This window comes from Bombus impatiens, unplaced genomic scaffold, assembly GCF_000188095.3.
Source record: "Bombus impatiens unplaced genomic scaffold, BIMP_2.2 scf_0034, whole genome shotgun sequence".
In the NCBI taxonomy this organism is placed as follows: Eukaryota; Metazoa; Arthropoda; class Insecta; order Hymenoptera; family Apidae; genus Bombus; species Bombus impatiens.
In genome coordinates, this window is record NT_176453.1 from 7706 (window position 1) to 20350 (window position 12645).

The 12645-nt window shown below is 33.3% G+C and overlaps 1 long non-coding RNA gene and 1 pseudogene across 1 annotated transcript; both read right to left on the reverse strand.

The window, feature by feature from the left end:
• Positions 1–7839: 7839 nt before the first annotated feature.
• Positions 7840–9233, reverse strand: LOC117151955. The gene is made up of 3 exons (XR_004462139.1): positions 9198–9233; positions 8863–8930; positions 7840–8526 (listed from the first exon to the last, which is right to left on the reverse strand). It is a non-coding gene; the product is annotated as an uncharacterized LOC117151955 (long non-coding RNA).
• Positions 9234–9583: 350 nt separating this feature from the next.
• LOC117151954 overlaps positions 9584–12645 on the reverse strand; it is a 6780-nt pseudogene continuing 3718 nt past the window's right edge.

Consider the following 12645-nt stretch of genomic DNA (forward strand, 5'->3'; position numbering starts at 1 on the left):
AGCGTAAAAATGGCCGATGTGGTAAATTCAATGCTATCCGAGTACTACTTGCCGAATAGGAATCGAAACGCGATTACGATGGCATCGTAGATAGTAATAAACGTCTGAATGATAATTTCGAAACAATTGAGGGATCAACGATACTTTAGAAATTCAAATCATTTCGAATATGGTTCAATAAAGGATCAAGATTCAATATAGAACCTTAGAGACGGATAATTTATTAATTTCGAGCTTCGATAGATCATCAGTGAAATATTATTTAACAAGCACTCCACCCATTTACTTCGATGCCAAAAGCCATCATCCTCAGATACTGTAGTTTTATTTGTAACTAATGGCAATGCAAATGAATTTCTAGAAGCGTCACGTAATCGGTAAATTGAAAATTCTATTTGACATCTCACGAATTCTTAGCTTTCTGTTAACAAACCGAACGAAAGTTAGGAAAATCGATAGGTTGAAGATTTTTATGAATATAATTAAAGAAATAATATCTAAATAAATATTTGCTTCACCATCTCAATTTCGTAACGAATACTTCACTTTGAATATTTTGGGCATTTTTTTTATATACTGATCAATATTGAATATCCGAATACATGAAAATGATAATAAGTATATTCTCATCCTTATTGTAATCATTCCATGACCTATATACTATATTTTCAGAATTATGAATTTGAAGAACTGTATTATCAGGATATCGTCAATTTGCAGAATTATTTAAGAGCTCGTCATACAATTCCTATGATCACCTCAATGACTTATTATATCACTCTAATCCCTCCCTGAAATTCTACCGGTTCGGTCGACCGAATTAATATTAACTTAGCTAAAACACTTCGTTAGATTTATCGTATTTTCGCTTAATTTGCAACGAGCCATGGATTGAACGCTGCACTCGTAAGACGAATTCGGTTAGACGCGTGGTAATTGAGAACAGTGGAAAGAGTGAAAGTTAATTAACTTACGAACAAATGTGGAATGTAAATCGTGGCAATTACTAACTATCCTTTAAAAGGTAATAATAAATAAATTTTGACTACATAATTATATAAAACTAATCGCGATTGCAGTCAATCAGCTCATATTATCATTTACTATACAATTCATAATTTATCATGGCTACTAATTACGTATTGATGCAATTAGAAATTGTATATTAAATATTAATATGATTATCCGGGTCTCACTGCGTGGAGGTTGCTGCGAATGGAGACCCATCTAAAACTAAAAATTGAATTAGATCTTAAGATAATCGTGAAAATAAAAATTACATTAAATCATAAACTAATCGCATAATGGTATATGAGACTCTTTTTCTTATTTTTATTAGTAATTTTACACTTCTATTACCATCTTTAATTTCAAAACGACCTATCTATCACACACATACAGAGACACAGTGCTTCCTAACATTATTAGGTTTTCTATTAAGTATCTACTTAATTCTGAGTTGGGATTTTAATTTGAGAATGACCAACCTAGCCACAGATCTCATTCATAAAATTAATTCACAAATGTCTTACCTAACAGTAAAAATTAAATTTTAGCTTCCTACCTGACTACAAATCCAATTTAACCAATCTCTCAAACATTCAAAGATTTTCATGGATCCTATCTACATAAATATCTCAACATAGTAAATCAAATTGGAGAGGAAATATTGCGTCTAAATAGGGAGTGAATATATCTTCCACAACTGAATACGTTGATCCTGAATATGTTAAATATGTTGATTGTACTATGCGAGAATATCTTCTTTCCATTGGTCCTGTAGAGGTTCCAGAAATAAAGTTAAATTGAAATTAGTTTCACCAAAACTTTAGATTTTTTGTCGTCTCTACTTACATAAAAATTACACGATTTCTGTGCATGTTCTACTTACTAGAAGTCTAAAAATTTCTTTTTATAGACTTTTATCTACAACCAACTTGAACAATTTCTTTGTAAACTCTGAGCATCAGACATCTGAATGTTTATTTATAGAATACTACCTAGATACAAATTTGAAGATTTATTATTCTATCTGCCTCGCAAGCTGAAGGTTTGTCGATGGATCCTACTAAAAATCTAAAAATTTGTTTGTGGACTCTACCTATCTAACAATCTACACATGATAAAGTGGAAAAAATGGGACATAATATGGGATACGTGTCTTCTTCTGGTGACCTGGCGATGGATTTTCAAACAAACTCAAACTCTCCAAAATTTAGTAAAAGATCTATGAGAGAAATAATTCCAGGAGGTGAGACGGTAGTGTCGAACTTTACCGACTAAAACCCCACGGTGGACCGTCTAACGCTCAACAGGGATGTACCCCGGCACTCCTGCGTATTCTCCCATCTGAGGGAGTCGTTCCTTGGTTAGTTCGGCCATTGGGAGGGACCACCCCTCTCAACGCTATTCCCTGGGCCGTCGTGCAAATCTCAGGAGATTCAGATCCTCCTCGGCGTGTCGGCCCCTATGACCACCTAGAGTGACGCAGGGCCGCTCTTCGACGCGGAACCCTGCAAGGATGAAATGTTTTCACCCTCTTCCGCTCTGTTCGCTCCTTTACGAGCTCCTTTACGCTTTCACAACTGATGAAGGGCCTAATCTCTCTCCAATCGCTAGTTGTAGAATACGACGTCGGGCCTCCCACGCCGGACAAAATTTCAACATATGCTGGGCAGTGTCCTCGTCCTCTCCGCAGTGGTGACATGTGCTTGTCACCTAAAATAACACAAAAGAATTTTAAAAAAAAACAAATTTAAGATGAAAAATAAAAAAAGAACTTTATTTTTTTTCTAACACTTGGTTTACAATTTGCTTCTGAGCTCTAAGCGTGACTTTTCAAGACTGACTCTTACAAGTCGACTTCCGATCGACTGTCCTCGAGTTTGTTAGGCGTCCGCAACTATTGCCACGCACACCTTCTTCTCGAACATTCGGCGGAAGCACCATTGGGGTATTGATGGTTCATTAGGCACTTCGTTTCGGCGATATATATTGTTGCTGAGTGCCGCCACATCTTTATCGCCGGTTTTGAACTGTGCCGGTCATGACATGCTCGTCATCTCTCTTCCGATTTTCTGCAAGTATTTCCCGAATACTACATGTCCTGCGAGCACCTGCGTCATCCGGAAGGACAGTGGAAGCCCTCCGCGATCCCTCCAAGCTTCCAAATTTGGCAGAACCGATCTAACGGTCCGGTGGCTACGGCCTGGTCTTCGGCAAGTAGGTCGAAGCGCTACAGCTCCCATACCTCTCGTCTAACTTCTCCCCGAACGTCTCGGGCCACCTGCCCGCGAGGGGAGAACCCCGCCTGAGCTCAGGCTCCCCAAGCAAGAAACCTGCAACAAGCTTATTTACTGGATTAGTACCTTGAAAGAATTTAACGTTGAAAACAAAACATATTATATATAAAGAGGAAATCAAATTATCAAAGCACTATTTTAGCTTCACAGCAATTTAAATTTGAATTTTGAATTTGAATTTTGAAACTCAAATTTGGATTTAAATTTGTATCAAATATAGAAAATTTGTTACGAATACCAAGATGAAGGATGTGACTAAAGTCATATGCTTAACTTCTATTTTTTTAAGGACCAACAATCTTAATGAGAAATAAAAATATAAATTTTATTATCGATAAAATGATAAATCCAAGTGCATCTACTAAGATTTTATAGAAAATGAACTATATCGTAAATGAATTTTGATATATGTATAGCAAATTCGAACATTTATAAAATTACTTGAATGTTAAAAAAATTGTATACAATAAAATCAAAAGAACTATTAAAGAGGAATCAATTCAAGTAACGAACAAAGTTTAAAAGGTTTAAAAAGTTTTAAAAACATTGATTTTTTTACTATATTTCAAATAAGTTAATATTATACAGAATGTTATCAATTAGATTATTTCACATGTTTGGATTCCCTAGAATAGTTTCAAATTACATATATGTACATGTTACGAACGTTCGCGGAGAGACGCGATCGCGAGGAAAACGCGTCAGCGAGAGGCGTAAATTCTCGCTACGATTCTAATAATCGACGCCGCGAATTAGTCGTTCCTCTGTTTCGATCAAGATAACATTCCTCTGTTTCGATCAAGATAACAGAGTCGATCAAGATAACAGAGGTGGTTCAAATGAGTTTAACACTGAATTAACAATATGAACTTATATATTTAACAATATTTAATATTATAATGAGCACGTCACAAATGATTTAACGATGAATACAATTAGTTTGTTACAATAATTCGATCCGACTCTATGATATTTATCGATGTGTTTGTTAGACTAAGCAATTTTAATTTTATTCGTCAGAACCTTCCAACGCATTCTGTTTGAATCCCCAAATGATACTGATTGCCCTTCGATCTTTTTCTTTGTCTTCTCTCGGAGAAGACCCCACTACGCTCGGGTCACACCACCGTTCGCGCCTATAATCACGTACGCCACTTTCTTCGTGTAGATGAAATGCCACCGAAGGCGAATCGTTTCTAGAATTCGCTGCTTGATGACAACTATGAGTTTGTCGCTACATTGCCTATGGTAAGCCTCTTGACGTAACAGTACATATATTTGAAATATTTCATGAAAAGATTTTTATTTTTCTTGAAATACAATACACCAAAAACTATTTAATAAAATCATTCATTAATTTGTTTCACGCTACTAATAATAACAAATAAATATATCATTTAGCAGTACTTTCTGTAACAGACGCTCTGGTACTTTAAGGGAGCTGAAAAAGAAATCAGTCCGATTGCCAGAAAGGCCATTTACTCGACATAAACCCGGATAATAAACCGTGAGTGAGATATCTTTGTATTTCGCAACACTAATTTTATTTACCAAATTCAATTATAAAATAGAGAACTCACAAAGAAAATCGCGATGTGGAGTTTGGCATATTTGCAACGCTATTTTATCATAAAAAAAAAGATAAAATGCCCGGAAGCAAACACAATAGTTTGATGAATTAGAATTATTTACGCAACACTAATAAATATTAATCTATTCATTCGTGTTTAAATATACGCAACACTAATGTCAAAGAGATCCAGTGAAATGGTTGGCGATGGATGTGTCACAGATGAAATCCGACTAAACAGAGCGATAAGATAGCGAAAATCCAAACGCCTTAGCATGAGTGACCATCGGGATAACATCCGATCACTCAATCCGTTCTCAGAAGTATATGATAAATACGATCGAAGCCTTTTCCCGCTCCCACGAATAAAAGAATTTAAATACTCCCCCTAAAATCATCCAAGTCAGTCTTGAACAGTCACGCCTAAAGCTCGGAAGTGTATTGTAAACCAGAAAAAAATAAAGTTTCTTTTTTCTTAAATTTCTTTTTATTTTACGTGAGAAACGATCACATCTGTGATCAAAGTGCAAGAACACACTTCCACAACTTTAGTGGATGAATTTGAGGCATTTCTTGAGCGCAACACTACTTCTAAACACGATCATTAATTAACGCAACGCTATCAAAGTAATAAGAACAATCGCGATGGGAAAATAACGAAACACTAGTTCGCAAAACTATAGGGTTAACTGAGGTATAAAAACTAATTTTCTATCTGGGAGTTCGTAACACTAAAGTAAATGCAATACGCGAAAGGATTTGTAACTCACAACTCTAATTCATAACGCGAAATCTGAACTAGCAACTCTAACTCAAAACGCGTAATTTGAAATTCGATACTCTAATTCCAACCGTAATTAATTATTCGCAATACTAATGGAAAACCGCAATTTGCCCCGCATTATGATGAAGCAACATGCGTCGGCTGAAAAAGAAACTACAAACTGTAAAGCGAGCATAGTGACAAAGTAGTAACAAGAATGACTTTCCATGCTCTGGATGATCCAGAGGATGGAGAACCATTAGTAGTTGCTTTCTTGAATGGCAGTTTGTCGGGCCTCTTCGGCTCATAGCCTCTTCTTTCTTCGGGCGCGATGCCCGCTGAAACTTAAATTTAAGCTCGAGACTTTCTAACTAACTTATAAAGGTAAAATAAAAAGATATCGCGAATGCTATTCCCAGAGCACATGGACGACCAACGATCATAGCGACCGCTGTCCGTTCGCATGTGCGTGCTCGAGCAATAAACGTTCGTTTCGGAACCCACTCCGTACTTGCGACTACGACCGCGATATTCGAAAACCGATAGGCGAAGCTCAAGACAAATGGTATGCTCCATTCGTGATGCCTGCTTCACCGTCAATTTTTCAAATCAAATATCCTGAAGCAGGCGAAAATGCGCCTACCCGACGAGAGACTGTGCCAACCTACCCGACCCTACCTACTTATAGTTAACACTCATACCAGAAAATATTCTCACACATAACCTGGACGCAAAGGCCTACACTAGAGAGACGATGGCTAGCGACCATTGCGTACAAATATTCCACATATTTCAACTTTAATTATCCAAATATATTTAAATTTCAATTGTAATGAAATACTCATAATCGTATATAATCACGTATATGTATATCATGTAAAGAAATAATTTGACTAGAATAGATCGTCGTATTTTAATCAATGTAATTATCATTGTAGTTTAATACTGAGATTAGTAATATTACTATTTATAAACTATTTACTTAATAAACCCATTTATTAACACTGTTATTTTCAATGGTAGTTGGATTTATATTTCCGAATCCATAACTATTTCAAGATTATAATAAATAGCAAAAGCGACGCAATTCCACAGCCTAACCACATACACACATAGTGGAAAATACGTCGTGCACGATACGCTAACGCAACGTCAGTCGCTGAAAAAATTGTTAAGCTTATAGACTACTCATCATGCCCATTGCCTTCCTTCCACCCAAAAAGCACCTGGGCACGTGAGATTCTGACAATGAACATGGATGGGGTTAAAAATGAAAATCATGTGCTAAAAATATGATTAATCTATCTATTATATTTTGTATTTAATGGGCTAATATTCTTTGATTTTGCAATCTAATTTTATTTCAAATGTTAACAATTCTATACTTTATTTTACTTTATTACTTTAATGAACAATTAAACTATTAAAATGAAGATAATTAATGAAGAATATACATATTTATTAAACATAAACTAAGATTCAATGCAAGTAATATTTATATCAATGAACAACAATGAACTCTAAATGAACTCTATTACTCGAAATATCCTCAGGCGATATCTTTATCAAAACACATCTTTGAAAACACAAAGAAACAATCAAAATTTGTTTTGATTCTGAAACCAGTCTGTCGCGAAGTGTTTTCTTGCACGTGAAATTTGATAATATTTATCAGAATACTTTCATATTCCATATTCCGAATTTTACTGAAATTATGCTATTAAGTATACCGTGTATACTGAAATGATAAAACTGCTCCATACCATCGTAATCATAATTGAATTTCCATATTAACGAAGTCTGAAGGTATCAGACTTCTTCACTACAAAATACTTAAACGAAGTCATTTCGTCGATTATTTCAATACTCATATATATGCTCACATGGATACTTGGTCTTTATAAATATATATATAGTAATATTGAATATAATTTGATTTTATAAATAATTATAATTGACATATTGTGTAATTTTCAATCATATGCATATATATACTATTTATATCTAATAATATAATATATAATTATATTATCATCAACATTATATTACTTACACAAAATACTTTATATTGTAATATGTAAATATCATAATATTCATATGTCGGAGTCAGGTTGGCATTTTGGGGCGTTCGATGAACCTTTACTTACTTTATCGGTACAAATGTGGACACTACAAGAGGCTATGAGTAATGGCAATAGGATGGTCGAGGTGATGGTAGCAACGAATTCAGGTTCGATAACGAATCCACGGTCTACGGGATGACGAGTACCAACGTAATACACGATTCGGATAACTCAATCAGCAATTCGTCCAACGACTAACTAACAAACTCATCCCAATGAAACTGCTCTTATATATTCCTGTCCCCACTTCTCGGGTCAATCCTTGTTCTTAAGGAGAGTCATATAATCATTCCATACCTCTGTCAGGTATACGTCCCTCCCGTGACCGTGGCTACGTCTAGTGACCCGCTATGTCTCCTTGAACCTGAACCCATTGACATAAAGCCAAGTTGGAACATTAAAAATTATTTCTTATTTTTTATTGCTTAAACGCAGCTATCATAAAAGTCTTGACTATGGTATTGGGGTTTTTCCCAGCATTCAAGACGGGAAATCCCGCTGTCCGACATATATATATTATATATATTATCATTAACATTTAAAAACGCGGTGTGCAAGAAAACCTATCCTAAACTAATAAATAAAATACAGACAAAAATGTTACTACTCACGGGTATAATAAAGAGCCGCAGTCACTATGCTCGTCAAAAATTCTTCATATACAACCAATCACCCGTGTCGTTTCGGACCTTTCATCCTTCGACATGATTGAGTGACCGGGGAAACAAAAACGCATGCGACTCACGATTAGATGTAAAGAATGTTGTCCTCGATATTGTTCTGATCCAAGGGATTCGTCATCAAGTCGTCATCAAATTGGAATCGTCGAAATCGATGGAAGAAAACTGTAACAAAGCATAGAATATTTTAATTTACTCGTAATGACGGTGTTAATTACTTTAAAAGATTGAAATAATAAAAGACTAATTTCTATTGTATAAAAATTTTTAATAATAATATTCAATTTAAGAATGAAAAATTTACAAGTTGTCAAATTTTCAATCAAATTTAATTTTTTAAATCATTTAATTATTATTTAATTTAATTATTAAATGAAATATAAGGAATCGACTTAAATAAAATAAAAAATACATAGTTACTTACATTTTTGACTTTTGAAACGCCACTAGGTCCTTTCCAGAGAACAGGAAGAAGGGAAAGAAGTGACATACCTTTAACAAAATATGAATCATTATAATTTGTTTTGAGAAATGTGGTGGTTGATCAAAAAATTTAACATAATAAAATATGAAACTCTATGAGGACCTAAAACGAAATTAAAAAGAAAAAGAAATTAAAATTATAATAAACTCTAATTAGAATTGAAATTGAAATTCTAATATGAAAATTTAAAACCAGACATTAGTTTTTAATTAATAACAATTACAGCGAAATACAAGGAATACAGTTAATAAAATACAAAGTCTGAAGATTCTTACATGCTTAAATTTAAAACACCGCTACATCCTTCCCAAAGAAGAAGAAAAAAATGGAAGTTATGAAAAACCTGTAACAAAACATATTAAATATTATAATCTGTTCTTGGAAATGTACTCTATTCAAACTTGAAATTTTAATAATAAAAAGAATTGAAATTCTAATAAAATTTAATTACTACATAAAAAATGGAACTTTAACATAATAATGACTCAGAAATTGAGACTCTATCGATTTCTGAACGATATCAAACATTTTTATTACGTATTTCAAGGGCAAAATTTTAAGATTTTAGTTCGATAAATAAATTAAAATGCAATGTACGACAATACTTACATTCTTGAGTTCCAGGAAAGGCTTTATCCTCTTGCGAGTCCTGCGACTCTACTACCAAAACGAATATTTAACAAAAAAAAAGAATACTAGACTAACGCTTCCGTTATGTCAACTGACAATCGGCGAACACACTGACTCTAATTTCGCGTCTGATTATTGTAATCACATTTAATGAGAATTATTATGCTCTAAATCGATATTAAATGTGATTTAACGCAGTAAACACTGATTCTACCGACCGCATTACGCGGACACAAAAATATTCTGAAAGAAAAACTTTATTAGAGGTAGGGGATAGGAAAAGGGAATTTTTTCCTTTTTTCTGTCGAGTGTTTGTTTACGAAAATTCTGCTTTCTTAGAACTACGAATTATTACTTATTTACCATAGGTAGAATCATATATCATATCAAGAGCACGAAAATATACATATAAATATTATACCAAGAATGCGAAAGAAAATATATCGTTAGTATATGAATATTTCATAATACGATCGATTTGTAAAAATTATCCGCCAAATTGAATGTCCACCATTATAACTTCAAATATTTTATGCATTACGTGACTTCGTTCTAATGCAACATGGCGCACTTTTTCTGACCGGTAAACAAAACTGCGCAATACGAAAAAAACGCGATGCGCAGAAACTGTTCAGACTTGTCTGTGGTAACGTACTTTCTCGAATGTAATAAAAATTGTTGAGAAAGACGAAATTAATAGACAATATTGTATTACAGACAATTTACGAATAATGAAAAATAAAGTTATTTGAATTTCTTACTCAAATGAAACAGAATCGAGAGAATCTATGTTAAATTTATGTTAAACGATCTATTTAATTTCTTCGGAAATATAATTTAATACATTCGGAAGAAAAAATAATTTCTTTTATCTTGAATTTTTCATCTTGGTGTTCTTAATAAACCGTCAATTCAGAATTTGTTATATTAGATATTAATTACGTTAATATCACGAAATATTTATAAGAAATGGAGTTAATCTGATAGTGCATAAATATTACCACATTTCGACGAAAAGTTATTAAATTTATAGTTAATCACCATGGCGTCCTTTTGACGTTCACCCCATCGTTTCGAATTTCACAGCATCCCTCTAATACATCAAAGCTTCCCTCAGAATCAAATAATAGTAATCTGCACAAAAGAAGAGCGAAATATTAAAACAAATGTATAAAAAGAATAAATTATTTGAAAATGAAACAATGATCATGGTCAAATTGTGTTTCGAAAACTCATTGTACGAGCTACCGGCAACCAAAAAGACAGTCGGAGAAACAAAGGTAACTAAATAATAGATTACAACGAAGTATTGAAAAAAAACATACAGTTAAATGAAAGTAACAACAGTGTGAGTTTGAACGGTAGAAAAATGTCTACCAAAGTGCCAAAGCCACCTGTCGCGAAATGACACGGATGGATATACATCTAATTCTTCTGATTGTCCACGCTAAACTGACAGCCTGCACCGCGATTTACCCAACGAGTTTGGGTTAGGAAGGAGTAGGGGGCTAGAGTTGTCAGCTATCCGTGTATACACGGGTAGGATTCGTCAAATTCCTGGAACACTTACACTCAAGGATATGTTTTCAGTAATAGACATATCATGTTTCAAAACAAAAAACAATACAGTAAGATGAACGTAAAAGGTATAGAGAGTAAACACAAATGATTTAATATCATTTTGACGAATAAAAATGAATCTGGAACGAAGATATTTGCGCTTATACGTTGTCACTTGATTAAACAAAATTGATTAATAGATAGAAAGTTGGAAAGATATAATTTTTTCAAACATAACGTGTAATAGAATAAGATACTGCTGGCAATGCCCTTAGGCGATCCTATTATCAAAGCACGCCTCTGAATACGTAAAAGTAAATCTGATTATAAAATATTAAATTATAAAAACGTTACATAGCAAACACTGACTCTAAGACTGCATTGCATGCGGTCACAAAAAATTTCCGAAAGTAAAACTGTATTAACAGAGAAGCATGGGGAAAGTGAGTGTTTTTCCAGAAAATACTGCTGCTTATAATTAAATTATTCGTCAGTAAAAAGATATTATATTACAATAATAGAATATATTTGAAATATTATTTGTGCTTTGTAACATATTTCCTGATATTGACAAGTATTTATAAAGATTTTAAATGTAATACAATCTATCTGAAAGAATTCTACTGAGGATGTTCGTTTCTTACTTATAGACGACATTTTTTTTGTAAATATTCGAAAACGCTTGTGACAAACCAAAATTCTATATGTAAACATATCCGAGGATAGAGCGATAACAATGTGAAAGAGCCGTGATTGTTTATGAATCGAAACGTGTTTGCACGTGTCTGATATTGTAGAGCTCTCGTGAAAACAAAAAGTTGTTGACAAAGATTTAGTGACGCTGCGATGTTCTCGTCGAGAATTTACAATTCATATAATATACGAGATATTTCAATTTTTATTTTAATTTCAATTGAGTACGTTTTAATTATTTTATCGAATTGTTCAAAACTCTATTTTGTAGTACAGCTCGAGGAAAAATATTATTTAAAATAAAAAAATGTTGAAGATATTTGAACTCTCTCTAAAAGTAATGATTTTTTATTTAATTACGTCTAAATCCACCTTGGTATTTTTAAGAAAAACCATAGAATTACGTATAATTTCATCATATTAAGTTAAATATTGCATGTCTATGTGTATATTTATACGATTGATATATATATATATAGTATATATGATTGTCATATCATAAATGTGTATATCATGAATCAAACGTTACTAAACATTACTGTATGAAAAAGCATGGACTAGAATGCTAATTATTCCATTATTCATTTCTGCAATTAATCAATGAAATGTACAAAACAAGATCAAAGATTATAATAAACTTATATCGAACTTATGTTTCAAAAGTTTATGATACAAGCTACCGGAAATGAAAACGATCAAATGGTCTATCAATAAATGAAAACAGAAAAAGTCTCGCTCTTCGACAGTAGAATGGTGCTATCCCGCTAAAAGTGGGCTTTTTTTTTATATATTTACGTGGAGGAAATCCGCACGAACGCCAGGCCGCTTCTGGGGAAAGCG